This window comes from Phyllostomus discolor, chromosome 1, assembly GCF_004126475.2.
Source record: "Phyllostomus discolor isolate MPI-MPIP mPhyDis1 chromosome 1, mPhyDis1.pri.v3, whole genome shotgun sequence".
Taxonomy (NCBI): Eukaryota; Metazoa; Chordata; class Mammalia; order Chiroptera; family Phyllostomidae; genus Phyllostomus; species Phyllostomus discolor.
This window is the reverse complement of record NC_040903.2, coordinates 197,269,074-197,284,090: the sequence shown is the minus strand read 5'-3', so window position 1 is coordinate 197,284,090 and position 15,017 is coordinate 197,269,074.

Genomic DNA, 15,017 nt, shown 5'->3' with positions numbered 1-15,017 from the left:
GCCAACCTAGAGTGAAAGTCCCTGCCCAACAAGAAAGGATAGTCATTGGATCTGCCAAGGACCCACATGGCCACCAGAGGGCAGCAAAGGCACTGGTCAGAGAAGTCCCCTTCAGGCTCTTCCTGGAGTCGGTCATCTTCCAAGGACAGGAGAGATGGACAGGAGCAATGAGAAGGACCCTCCTCCATCGCTCAAGGAGCATCCCCTGGACCTGGGATCCCAGCCACTTAAAAGAGACTGGGCTTTGAATTTGTTTTTCAGATCATGTAACTAATGTATGCTAAGTGTAGAAAACTTGGAAAATGCAGAAAAACCCTTCAATCAAACCATATTAATCTCACCACCCAGAGAAAAGTGGCGTTAGTTCACATCTTAATGAATATTCTTCTTGAAAGATATAGAAATAGTTGAATATTAGGTATATAAACACATATAGATATGCATTTACATATTTTTTGGCTTTGTGAAACTGACCTCGGTCAGTATGTACACATGGGTGGTCCATGTTTCAAAACTCAACTACAGCAAAAATATATGCATATAGTCACATGTAGTTATATAGTTTTATATATATGTATATATATATATGTGTGTGTGTGTGTGTGTACATGGCATTAGTTGTCCAGTGTCTCTCACTTGCTCAGCTGTGAGCTTCTCAAGGGCCAGTCCCCGCTGCACCCAGCACAGGGGCGAGGGAACCGGCACAGGGATGGGTGACCAGGCAGGAGCAGTGTCCGCTGAGTTCCACTGGCCACTCCAATGGGCCTCTTCACAGCCTGGGCCTAAGCTTCCTGAAGTCTTGGCAGGGGAGTTGTGCAGCCTTCCAGTTAAAACAGACCTCGCTTAGTGGCCAGGTGCTCCGCTTTTGCTGAATTTCATCAGAATGAGTCACACGGAGTGTGAGGAGGAGTGACAAGGTTAAGGAGTTACCACTTCCTGCTCACACACCAGCACCTCACGCTTTTGCCAGAGGCGGCGGCACTGCCCGAACGGTGGGGGGCCCAGGCAACACTTAGAGGCACCATTTTTTTGTCTTCCTGAAGAAACGCATCAGCATCCTTACCCTGTGACCCCCTCAATCATTGTTAGATGAGCTGCAAGCCTTAAAAAAATAGCACACCCCACTCACTGGAAGTGTGGGTGGTACTTGGACTGGGTCTTGAAGACACGGGTGTTCGCCAGCTGAGAAGAGGGGAAGCAGGGTGTCGCACACCACCTGGATTTACAGGCGAGACTTGCATCATTCACATGACTGGGTGCGACACACCTGATCCCCAGTGGAAATTCTCCGGCCTGTGCTCTGTACTGAGACAAATTCGGTTTTGAATCAACTTGATCACTTTCTAGTTGGGTGTTTTGGGGCAAGTCACATGATCCCGGGCATTCCGGGACAGGGCCGAGGGGAAAATGGAACCGTTTCGGGGAAGCATCTGCTGTTCAGCCTGGTTGGAGCGTGGGAGGAGAGGAGACAGAGCAGGGGGAGCCAAGGGGACAGCCGTGGTGCCACACCGAGGAGGGCCGCCAGGAGCCGTGGCAGGCCTTTAAGGAAGGGTTACACCGAGCAATAGTGTATCGTAGTGTCTGCTTTACTGGTCTCACAAGAGTCACGGTACGAACTGCCCTGACCGGTGTGGCTCATGGGTCGGGCTTCGTCCCGTGAACCGAAGGGTCGCTGGGGTGCGGGCACATGCCTGGGGTGGGGGCCAAGCCCCGGTGGGGCTGCTCAGGAGGCGACCACTCGATGTTTCTCTCTCTCTCTTTTTCTCCCTCCCTTCCCCTATTTCTAAAATAAATAAATACAATCTTTTTTTTTAAGAGTTATGGTAAAAACCAACGAAATGCACCTGAGGACAGGCTCTGTAAAGTAGAAAACTGTGTCACTCACTGGTCTTTCTCTGTGGTGGCCATCACCGGCTCCCGGGTGCAGCCCGGAGCGCTCCCCACCCCGGCCCTCCCTCCCAGCCCTGTCGCCCTCCCAGATCCACGCCGGTCACACTCACGGCTCTGAAGGGGTTGTTCCGTCATGTTCAAGTCTAGCCACGTTGCGGGCCGTGGGGTGCCGAGGGAGAGAGAAGTTAGCCAGACGGAGGAAAGGAAAGAGTTCTCTTTTCCTGGCAGCTGAGGACATTGGGGACGATGGTCGGAAGCAAAGCCTCCCCGAGCTCGGCACACCCGCCTCTCGGCCGCTCCGTCGGCACGGAGGGTGACGGCAGAGGCTTTGCTCACACCTCGTCTACAATGGGTGTTCCATTCGCCTCCTCGGCTGCCGTCGGGAGGCAGCTCAGCGGACAGGGAGGGGCCAGGTGTGTGGGTTGTAGATTGCGGCCTGCATCCTGCCCCTGGGTCTGACCAGTGAGTGCCTCCTAGTGGACAAGTGATGCCAGCCCTCCGGGCCTCGGGGGTCTTGCCCACCAAGTGAAAAACAATGTTATTTACTAACTCCTGGGTTATTGAGAGACTTAAATGAGATCAGCAGCAACCAATACCTCCAGACTAGAATTACTGTTACTCATATCAGCTGTTTTGTTTCTGTGTCTGTCCCACCGGCCTGGAAGCTCCTTGGGTGAGGGGTGGGGGTGGGGGTGGGGGTGGGGGAGAGACTAGAATCATATCCCAACCAGCTTCCTGTGATGAGCAGCGTGGACAGTGCCTAGGGCCTGGCCTGGGTTCCCTATATCTCTGTATCAATGCGATTGTAAAAACATGATTTTTAAAATGTTTTTTAAACGGAGGAAGGGGCCCACAATGGCAAGGTGCCTTCAGCTCAGGAATGTCACCGTGCGGCCCTGAGTGCAAGGTCACAGAGTGACACGGGTCAGTCTTGAATCCAACTCTGCCACTCAGCTAAGAGTGGGACCTCGGGAAAGGGGCTCAACAGTTGGGGGCTGCCGTTCCCTTCTCTAAAGAAAGGGTCATCCGATAAATCCTAACTCTTGGTGTATTGAATTCTTCTCCTTTTTTTAAATCACTCATGACACCTCTAATGATACATTCACTGCCTGTCTTTCCCCCCTGAGCTGTGAGCTCCATGAAGGGAGGAGTCCGGTCTAACTTCATGATTCCAGTGCATAACGTGCCCAGGGCTCTCACTATGTGCCTCTCTCTAAACGCGTGACAGCAGGTATGAAGGGGTTGGCCCCCTTCCACAGAGGAAGAAACTAAGGCTAAGTGTTCAAGTGGCTTGCCCAAAATGACAATAGGAAGTGGTGGTGTCTGTGTGTGTGTGTGTGTGTGTGTGCGTGTGCATGTGTGTGAACCTGGGACCTGTGCCCTCAGCCGCAGCCTCTAGCTGTGTTGCTCAGCACAGAGCCTGGCAGACAGGAGGGCGAAAGAAGCAGGCACCTGGGGACGTGTGCCCCGAGGGAGCCACCACTCAAGGCGACTTTGGGAAACTGAAACAGAGATCTGTTCGTGAGTAGGTGGCTGTGAAATCGAGAGGGAGGGGAGCCATCTGGGAGAAGTCCTCCCGGCGGACAGGTGCCTCCCATGTATGGGGGGGTGGGTTCGGGTGAAGAGAACGGCCTGCCCACATCGAGTATGACAGCAGAGGGTCACACGTTCAGTCACCCTGGGAGGCCGGGCCCCTGGGTTCCCTCCGAGGTCGGGGAACTGACAAGTGCAGAGGGGACTCCCCAGAGTTCAAGTGTCATATCCAGGCTCCCCTGAGCAGGACGTGCGACTCCGCCGGCCCCTCCCTGCCTGCTCACTCTATGCAACTCACACACACACAGAGGGAAGGGGTTTTTATTTTTTATAATAATATTTATACGATTTTTATCATCATTATCCTTACTTTTATAATAATCTTTATTTATATGACAATGATCTTTCTGGTGACAAAATAACCCACACATCTTCATCTTAGGAAAGAAACCGGGAACTACAAATAGACACACACGAAAAATAAGTAAAAGTCATCGGTCATCTCACGGGGCAGGAAGAACTTTGTTTAACATTTTGGTATATTTCTTTCCGGTCTTTTTTCATGGCAGCTGAGCACATATTTCCACCTGCAACATTGAGATCATACATAATACAGTTATTTTCTGTCAACAACTCGGTAGAAGCTTTAAGAAAAATAATCAACAGAAAAAAAACAGAATTGTTATCACAATTAAAGTATATGAAATAAAACGGAAATTTGGGGTCAGCCTTCCTTACTTTCCTCTGCACGTCCAAGGCTGTTGTAGCAGTGCACGTACAACAGGTAACAAACTGTCCCCAGCGAGACCTTCTGGCTCTCGTCCCGTCTCAGGAATGGACGGACTCGACCTTTGCTCCCGCCGAGTGGGACTGGGATCCCATAAATCACACGGTGCGGCGGACACTAGGCAGCTGCCCAGCAAACCCACTTCCCTCTCTTCTTGGAGATGTAACTAGACTATCTTTTCCACCTCGTCTTGCAGCGAGGTGAGACCGTGTGACTGAGTTTTGGCCAATGACATACAGGTAGAAATGTGTTCTAGTTCTCAACTGCTGTGTAACAAATGATCCCCTAAGTCAACAGTCTAAACCCCCAGAAATGACCTCACACCGTTCCTGAGAGTCCGGAACCCAGGAATGGCTTACTTACCTGGGCGGTTCTGGCTCAGGGTGTCTCATGAGGTTGCAGTCGGTCTATTGGCCAGGGCTGCATATTCTCTGAAGACTGGATTGAGACTGGAGGTTCTGTCACGTGACTGCTGCAGGGGGTGGGAGTACTTCAGTCCCTCTCCCTGGGGGCTCCTCCACGGGACTGCCTGAGGCACGGTGACCTTCCCCAGAGTGAGCAATCCAACAGTGCCAACACCTGAAGTGGAAGCTGCAGTCTTTTTCTAACCAAACCTTGAAAATGGCCATCACGTCCGGATTGTGTTTGTCAGAAGTGAGTTCCTAAGTCCAGCCCGTGCTCCAGGGGAAGGGCATTAAGCTCCTTCCCTTGAAGGAAGGACTATGTTACAGAACAGAAAGAGCTCGTCCATCCGGCACTAGCAGAGCCAAACACTAGACGCTGAGAATTCCTTGCAGTGGAGGACATTAGCTATTCTGTTCTGAACGGCGCCATCTAGGAGAATGGGGAACTAATGTGCAAAAGCCCGAGCTGCCTGAGGGCGTGTAGATTACAGATTACATAGGGCGAAAGCACAAAACACCGTGGATTAGGGGTTCGGGTCCTGCTGGATGCCGATCGGTCGGAGATGAGGTGAGTCGTCTCCACAGGTCTCGAGGACAGCTCGGAGGTCTGTTCCTCTGTGACTCGTCCGTTCCCACGGGAAAGAAGGCAGGGGTTGCTCCATCTCAGTCTCAGGAGCTGAAACACAACTTAGGTCAAGGTGTCGTCTTCACTCACAGGGACAGAGAACAGGCTGACGACTGTCAGACGGGTGGGGGTTGGGGGGCCGGGTGAAAGAGGTGAGAAGGTTAAGCAAAAAATAAAAAATAAACAACTCACAGACCCAGACAACAGCGTGGTGACTACCAGAGGGAAAGTGGGGTGAGGGGCGGTAGAAGAGGGTAAAGGGGAGTACACGGTGATGGAAGGAGACTCGAGTTGGGGTGGTGAACAAACACTACAGTGCACAGGTGATGTATTATAGAGTTGTACACCTGAAATCTATATGATTTTATTAACCAATGTCATCCCAACACACTTAATTTTTTTTTTAAGATGTTACCTTTAGCCTGCCATTGGTCCAGACATGTGACCTCTAGTCAGGTCCAGGCCACTGTCCTCTGCTGCCTGGGGGGTTGCTGATCCTCAGGGGAAAGGCTAGGTCCCCAGGTTAGAGAAAGATGATTTCTAGACCTAGGACTTATGACTAAATTTAAGCAGAGTCATCAGGACCCTCAGTCTCGGGACCTATTTTGAAACCACCACTACCTATCACACATTCAAGCCTGGAAACCCTGTGCGGTCCTGCCGCCACCCTTTCCCCGCAGGCTGGCTGAGGGGAGAGAACTCGATCCCGGAGGAGGAGAGGCACAAAGTGGGAGGAACCCAGCTCCCTGGGGCGTGGGGGGGGGGGGAACTGAGGGACTGAGGGGTGCTCCTCACTCTGCAGCCATTGGAACTTTAGAAGATGGAAACCCAGGTCTTCTTTAATTAAGCTGTTGCGATACGGAGTTCATCTGTTGCTGCACCCAATCAGCCCCTCCCGTGGAAGACTTGTGTTCCCTGGGCTCAGGCCTGTGGGTGCATGTTCTCTCAGATCACGGGGTCCTTGTGCGGGTGCATGTTCTCTCAGATCACAGGGTCCCCGAAAATAATAGAACTGCTTCATAGAAATGGGCCCCTTCTTTGTGCACAGAGCCCTGGAGTAATCCCGTTCCCTCCGGTTTGGAGGAAGAGGGTAAGAGAATCGAGATACAGAGGACCATGGGCACCAGCTCAGGTGCAGGGAGCAGGAGTGGGGGGCATGTCAGGGGACCTATGGGGAGGACGGCCAAACCCTGACAGCAGCCTGAGCACCGGAGCACAGCAGTGCCACTCGGTGAGTCCCCACCCTCGTAGAATACAGGAGAGAAGACACAAAGGACAGATCTGGAAGAACAAAGGGAAGCGATTTGGCAATATCTTCCTCTGAGGGATGCACGCTGCAAAAACAACACAGGAGTCCCTGGAGGCAGATGTATGACTATATGCGCTGTGCCCGGGTTTGTAAGCGCAGTGGGGTGGGGGGCCTGGGGGCAGGATAAACCTAACGGTTTAGTAGAGGAGGGTTCACACAGACCGCATTGTGCTGTGAGGGTTGATCCTGGCTGGCTGGACGTGCACAAGCCGATTCACTGAAATAACTGACATGAGTACAGCCCTTAACGTGAGTGAAACAAAAAGTTGCAGACTAGCGTGTGAGACAGGATTTCATCTTTATTTTTTTAATGTATGATGCCAGATAAATAATAGATATGTCACAAGTGGGCACAGGTAGCCAGGTTCTTGGTGATCGGGACAAAGAATTGAACCGAACACCCAGAGTTTATAGCAGAGAACATGGGAGCAGGCCAACTCCAAGCAGAGATTGACCTCATGGGCTGGAAGGATTCTGTTCTTATAGGGCGGATCCTCCCTGGCTAGTTTTGGTGGGCTTTTATTGAGTATGTACAAGTAGTTGCATTACTTTAAAGCTACTGCGCATGTGGTCTCCCATGATTTTCCTTGATTGGCCACCAGAGAAGGGGGTCACACAATGTTACTGAAAGGACCTCCTTCTCCTGATGTCCCCCGGTACTAGGTTCGTCTTGCCTGCCGCCAGGGAATTATAGCTCTCCATGTCAGAGATTGGTGAAAAGGAAAGGAATCATTTATTCAGAAGTTACACAGACTTAAGACTAATGACTTAATGTCTTCATTAAAATCCCAAAGTCCCTTAAAACACCCACAAACACACACAGTCCTTCCTTCTGCCCCTTTGCCCGGTCTGAGGTACCGTATCTCAGGAAAAGAAATAGAAGTCCGTGGCTCAGGTAGTCTCTGGTTCTTCCCAGTTATCTGTGCTCGGCTGGTAGGTCTCCCTCGGTTCCCAGCACCATCAGCTGTGTCACCGGGATCTCCAGTTCTTATTCCAAACCCCCATGGCACCTTCTCATGGCCAACAGCAAGAGTCCTTCCACCCCTTTCCTTCCTGCAGCATCTCTCCTGCATTCTTCCGAACTGCTATGAGAGAGCTCTACTTCACTGTTTCATCTTGCTTTCCGGCTTCCTAAGCTGCATGGTTCTCCCCTGCTAAAGCCGAGTGGTTCTTCTCTGCCAAAGCCGAGTGGTGATTCTTGTCATGGCTGTCATGCCTGGGTTCAAACCCCAGCACCAAGCTTCCTCTACAGCCCCATTTCTGACTCATCCTAATATTGGCTACACTTGCCAGCATTCCCGTATCTTCTAGCTTTTCTGGGCTGCCATAGTTAAGTCCAGGCAGGTGTGGTCCTATGGTGTGGAGCCAATCATCTCCAAGCTCTTACGCAGGCACTGTAACTAGGGGGACCTGCCCCACAGTTACATCCTGGGTGGAAGTCTCTCCCTTCTGCCTGGCTCAAAGCATGACTACAGCTATTTAACACATGTGTGAAACCAGTTAAAGGTTATAGATATGTTAAATGACCGTTCTAGAAGTTATCTGCAAAACTGTTGCTATGTAAAACAACTCTCAGTGGCCCTGCTCCATGCGTCCCATCCCCCAGCTCAGACTTGTGGGGGTGAGGGCATCCCATAGTTTTAATATTTCCTGGACACCCTGAGTTCTGGACCCCATTACAAATCCTTCTTTTGGGGGCCCCCTGGCTGCACTCTCTTACAGATAGAGAGATTTTTAGAAACTTAAGGGAAAAAAAGCAGGAGGTATGCATACCAATTATAAATAATACTTACCTTACTGGGAATGTGTAGAGTGGGGAATGAAATAGGCAGAAATGTTCACTTCTTACTTTATGTGATTTTTAAAAAAGACAGTATTATAGGTCTTTCAAAAACTAATAGACTTTATTTTTTCAGAGCAATTTTAAGTTTACAGAAAAATTGAGCCGACAGTACAGAGACTTCCCATATATTCCCTCTCCTCCGTCCTCCACCGGCCCACCCCGCCCCGACACTATTAACATCTTGCACGAGTGTGGTGCCTTTGTTACAACTGATGGGCCAACACAGGTATATCATTATTAGCTAAAGTTCATGGTTTACATTAGGGTCAGTCACTGTGTTGTACAGTGCTATGGGTTTGGACAAATGTGTAATGGTATACGTTTGGGAGATACACACACACACACACACACACACACCATTATACACCATTACAGTATCAAGTGGAATAGTTTCACCACCCTATGCTCCCCTGTGCTCCTCGTATTTCTCTCTCCCTCTCTCCTTCCTGAGCCCTTGGCAACCACTGATCCTTTTACTGTCTCTGTGCTTTTGCCTTTTCCGGAATGTCACACAATTGAAACTATACACACAGTAGGAGCACTCTTCACACTGGCTTCTTTCCTGTTTAATGTGCAGTTAATGCTCCTCCTTGTCCTTCCATGGGTCGATAGCTCATTTCTTTTCATTGCTAAATATTTTATTGAAAGTACCACAGTTTGCTTATTCATTCACTCATTGAAGGATATTTTGGTTGCTTTCAATTTTTGGCAATTGTAAATAAAGCTGTTATACACTTTTGGATGGACATAAGTTTTCACCCCATTTGGGCAAACACGAAGGAGTGGGATGGCTGGATTGTTTGGTACCTTTTGCTTTGTAAGAAACCAGCAAACCGTATTCCAGAGAGCTGGTAGCATCATGTGCTCCCACCGGCAGCGAGCGATGGTTCCCGTTGCTCCGCATCCTCGCCAGAACTCCATGTGGCCACTGCTTTGGAGTCAGCCATTCTTATAAGCATGTGGCCTCTCATTATTGTTTTAATTTGTTATTCCCTTACAACATATGATGCTGAGCAACTTTTTATATGTTTATTTCCCATAGGTATATCTTCTTTGATCAGGTGTCAGTTCAGATCTTTTGTTCATTTTTCATTAGGTTGTTTGTGTTCTCATTGTTGAGTTTTTAGAGTTCTTTGTATATTTTGGATACAAGTCCTTTCTCGGATATACGTTTGGCAAGTATTTTCTCCTAATCTTGGCTTGCCTTCTTATCCTCTTAATTAGAGATTATCTTGAACGCTTCTGGGTGTTTCTAGTAAATGCGTAAGTGGAGAAGAGGAAGGTGAGCAGGAATGGCCCAGGTCAGCCCTCCTTGCCTGGCCAGGCTTCTAGTCCTAATTCCTGGGGAGGAGGAATTGGCAGCAAAATGAAATTCACGCCTATGTGTTATACTTGTAAACCATTTTTCTGTTTATGTAACTGATTTAGTAAATCCCATTGTTTATCAGTAGTTTGTGATGAAAGAAACCCCCCTTTTTTGCCAGGTCCCATTAAAGAAATGGAGTTCGGTACCTGGGAGGGTTAGGAACTAGACCAGGGGGACCCACGAGAGCCACCTGCACTTTGGTGGGGAGCCCACTCAGGGACAGAGGCCAACTGCCCCCAAAACCAATTCCCGGGAGACTGAAGGCTTGCCTGGAGCTGATTTCTTATGAATCACAAGCGCTGACCTTGGACTCCCCTCTGCACCCTCTCTGAAGGAGGAAGGGAAGCCTCCAGAGCAGTGTGGGCTGCAGAGTGCTTTAGAAATGCAGAGGCTCAGCTGCTGTAAGGGAACACATTTTGGGGAAGTCTCATCTGCCCCTGAGCCTTCAAAGAGGAACAGAACTCCGTCAGAACGCTGCACAGCCTCAAGGCAGGGCGTCGGGAGGCTCTGGTCTCTGGGTCCCTGAGTAGGTTTCTTCCCAGCGCTGTTATGCAAATCTGGCTTAGTAGAAGGGTGAACTGAATCTTTATTTCAAGCAAAGAAAGGCAGAGAAGGAGAATAATCACACCCTTCACATCTGGGCTATAAATACCACAGTAAGCCGGGCTGGGAAAAAGGATATGGAGCCTTCCAGAGGCTGGGTCTGCTGTGAGGCCTGTGGCTGCTTGTCAGGGTTTCTCCGCACAGGAAGTGTTAATGGCAGTACTTAGCTAGAAAAGGCGAGCAAAGGGGACTAGGCATTGCGCTTCACAAACTGGAAAGCAGGAGCCTGTGTGCCTCACTGGGAAGCTACAGCTTCACACTCCAGGGGATCACAGCATTGTGCTCCGCCACGGGGATTAGCACTCTGCCCTTCCCTGCCCTTCCCGGCGCGGTTTCCAGATTGAGCCGGCACATGCTCAGTAGCAGTCCAATAGGCACGGGCGCGGCTCTTGACCAAAGAGGCCTGTCCGCCCAGCCTGGGGAAAGAAGCGATTGGTAGGGAAGTGACCCTGTCCAAAGCCCACGAAGCCTGGGGAGTTTATTGGTCATTTGGAAAAAGCTTCTGGTCTCTTCCGAACCCAAGGTAATATAATCCCAGGGGAACAAAGAAGCATGCTCTCACTTGTTCTCTCTTTCTCTCCATGCACCCCGCCCCCCCCCCCCCCACTGCCTACCTGGCAAGGTGCTCACTGTGCTCCCTGCGTTCTCTCTCCACAGCCATGTGGTCTGATAGCCGCATGGCCGGCATCACGCAGACCCGACTACCAGAGCAGCTGGGAACAAGCCAAGCTGCCTGGACGGGGACTGAGACCGCTTAGCAGCTGCCTGTGGCCTCCAAGGGACTAAGCTTTAACACGAAGCAAAAACTCTGGACACTGGTGTTTGTCCTGGCCTTGCCCAGGACACCGTGCGACTCTTTCTGTGGTGGGACAGAGGGAAATGGGACACTGGAGACCCACGGAGCAGCTTCTGTTTCCAGGAACAGAATAAACCATGCCACAACCTCCCACGCGTGGGTCTTTGGAATGTTTTCCTCGTGATTCCGTGGAGGAGCCTCATTTCCACTGACAACAGGAGGATGCTACGAGCTGGAGTGAGGTGACCATAATGGGCACCAGTTGGGAAAGGCTCCTCAAGGACAAGGCCACCACCACAGGGCAGCCTCTGGGTCCCCTGAGCGAGGCGACTTCGAGGTCGCTGAGATGAAAGCAATTCATGCACCGTCGACTGGCCGTCGGGATCAGAGGTGCCAGCACGGCCGTCTAAGACTCGCACGCTGACCTGCGAGTGGCCTTGGGGGAGCAAAGGGGTAAGATGGCCACTAAACCCTGGTGTGTGTCCAGCCGGAATGAGGTTTTATTTTCCCTCAAGCGAAAAAAAGCACACACTTGAGAGTCCCCTGACCCAAGATCCTGATCTATTTCCCTGGACCTGCCCTTGTCTGCCCTGGCAAGGGGCTGTGACCTCCCTGAAGGTAAGGATTTTGTCAGATCCATATTTGTCTTCCAGCCTGGCTGCATGAATGCTGTGTGGGTTGAATCCAGTGGTGCTAACTGCCCCAGTTTCCTCATCAATAAAATGGGTGTAAAGTTTTAACACCCACCTCCCAAGAGCCCAGCATATGCTGTTGCTCAGTAAAACCAGTATCTGCCCTCTGGGTCCACGATCCACCCCCAGTGGGGGCCGCACGGCCTGCCTCAGTGGTGCAGCGACCTCCTTTTGTGCAGAGAGGTGAGAGCAGCCCGTGATCCTTTCTATCGTCCCCTACTCTTTGACTCCAAAATAATCTGTCAGTATATTCAAGTTAAAGTTTTGAGTGAGACACCAAAGCACAATGAACGGGAAGCCACGTCGCCAAGTACAGACAGTAGGAATTTCAAAGACCGGGCTCCAAGGTGACTGAGCCGTATGCACTTCAAGGATATAAAAAGGGCTCCAGACATGGAGAGACAGGAAAAGCATTTGTCAGGCCATTTCTCGGGAGAGAACTGTTGAGGTGCCAAGTCCTTGCCCGGCACCAAGTGGCAGGGAGGGCCTGCTGCCTCCTTTCCCTCAGGCTGTGGAAGGAGGGGCGGCCATGGGGCCTCCCGAAGAAGCCGTTGTGCTGGGCAGGGCCTGTATGCCCCGGGTGTCTCTGGGTAAGGGGTGCCTGGGAGCTCCCCGGGGCCAGTGTGCGCTGGCATGGGCTGGCCTGGGTCTGTCCCGTAAGGTCATCTAGAGGATGCTGGGATGTACCTGCAAGAAGCCAGAGGTGAGGGACACTCTCCTGGGCCTGAGGGAAGTACTTCCTGCAGATACCTCTGCTCAGGGGGAGGCACGCCCGCCGAAGAGAGGTCCCTGGAGAAAGAAACGTCAGAAGAACCCAGAAAAGAACCAATGAAAGGAAGAACCAGTTTTCAACATTTGCCAGGACCCAAGCAAATGGGCACCCAAGCCAGCTTAGAACCCTAACAGTTCACGGTCATCAGGCCATTCCTCTCCCCCCAACCACTGCTCCCACCCCCTGCTTCCTCCCTGGGAGGGGCCAGGAACCGGCTGGCCAGCTGGGGCTGGAGGAAGGGAGAGGAGAGCCAGGCAAGGCAAGAAGTGGGGCAGAGGCGCCCGGCCTCCCCCCGCCCGCAGACTGGCAGGCTGGAGTGGACTTGTGCTGGCGAGCGGAGAAGGGGTGAAGAGGTGGGGCTTCCATTTCATCTCAGACTGGACCTTCCAGTCAACGAACTGAGACCCAGAATGACCCACGACTGCCTCTTGCCTGAAAGGAGATCCAGGCCTTCTGGAATTTTCACCAGGGCATACACAGAAAATCTTCAGGTGAATTTCAAAGGGATCATGGGAGATAACATATAAAGTTGTATTTTAACTTATCATGAGGCATGCACTCCAAATAGGCAGCACCTCACGCAGCATGGACACCTCCAGCTGTGCTGGCTCTTCCAGGTGGTGAGGTGACAGTGCCTATGGCAACCCAGTGCGAGTGCCAGGGCAGCTGGGGCTGCAGCCTGAACCTGCTAGAACCCCACTCCAGGCTGGCAGCTCTCCGGGTCCCTGGGAAATGGGTTAGAGTGGTGTTCCTAAGGACTGCGTATACAAGTATGTCACCTCCAAAGCTCAAGAGGTCCCCAGGGCCAGAGGGTTCCAGGAAGGCTGGGGCCTCAAGAGTCTCATTTAGCCAAATGCCCCTGTTTCAGGTCCAGGGGCCTACATTTTCCCCTTTTAGCACCCTGACTTTAACACAGGAAATCCCTCAAGGGTGCACATTCCTTCTCCTTGACGGTCCGGCCACCCTGACAGCGCGGTTCTGGGCCAGATTCTCAGCACAGCACGCCCTGTGCTGGAAGAGGTAAGTGGCTCCTTAAACACGGCCAGAGACGCTTCCTGGCTCTCACAGCACGTCTTGAATTTACAGTTTGCTGAACTCGGTTTTTTATGTCTTTCTCCAAGGCTTCCAGAAACAGTTAACAAAAGGCGACCCCCTCAAGCTCTGTCACTTAGCCCCCACCACTCGGGCGGGGGCCACAGACACCCTTCCCCTGCCACCTGCATCACCTCTCCCTCTGCCAGGAGGCTGTCTGGGGAGCAGCCGCCCTCCCCCACTTACTGTCGGGCCATCTGATGGAAAAGTGATTCAGGTCCAGACACTCCATCCTCAGGGGCTGACTTCTAGGACCACTGCTGAATCTGCTGTTTATGCCTGGGCTCTCCCCAGAGAAGGGCCCGAGACAAATCAGCCCCTGTGCTCAGGTGGTGGTTTGGGAAGTGATCCCAGGGAGCAGGGGAGTGACCTGGGGAAGGAGAGAAACCCACACAGGATGCAGCCCTGAGTAGGGCCACCTCTACCGGCCATTTCCACGGGCCTTGCTTAACCCTGCGAAACCCTTTGCGGAACCTTAGGAAAGCATCTCAGGGCTCTTCACCTGGAGAGTGAAAGGGGAAAGCACTTAGCCATTGTCCCCTCGCCCCAATTAGTCAACAGAGACCCTCCATGGACTCCCCTAAATTTCCAGGTAGCTTATGTGTTAGTGCCCCAGGGCTGGCCATGGGTGTGTCCCCCCAGGACAGGAAGGCAGGCAGGTGCAGGGCGAGGGCCAGTGGGGAGGCCTCGCCAGTGTGCACCTGTGTGAAGTGGCTCCCGCCTGCTCAGAACTGGACTCAGAGAGTTTTAGATGGGGCACAACAGGTGCCCAGTACAACCCACCCTGCCGAGTACAGCAGGTGAGGCTGATGCTAAATTTCACTGCCAATGGTCCGAAGTGTCAGAAGCCGTTTCCTGAGGAACCGCCCACAGAGCCAGCTGAGGAGCCCGACAACAAAGCCAGTCTCTGGCAGGGTTGGGCTCTAAGCCAAAACAGTGTGCCCAGCTTAATTACCCTCATCATTAACCGCAATTTAGCTCTTCCCCGTAAAAGCTGATTTGCAAGTATGGAGAACAAGCTCATTTCAAAAGTACACAAACGTAATATGAAGGAGTATGGCCCGCCTCAATCTCATTACGCATGCTTAGTCGCACTTTCTATGAGTGAACGTGTGTCTGCATCTCCGTGAGTATCTGTGTGTTGTGTGGGACTGTGTTCGTCTGTGTCTGTATGTAACACACATCTGTGAGTGTGTGTGTGTGTCTTTGCACTGTGCGCTGTGTGTGTTGACCATCCAGTAGGTGCCCAGCACTGTGCCAGGCACCGGGGTGCCCTGTGTGGGAACTCCACCCTCACGGCACTCA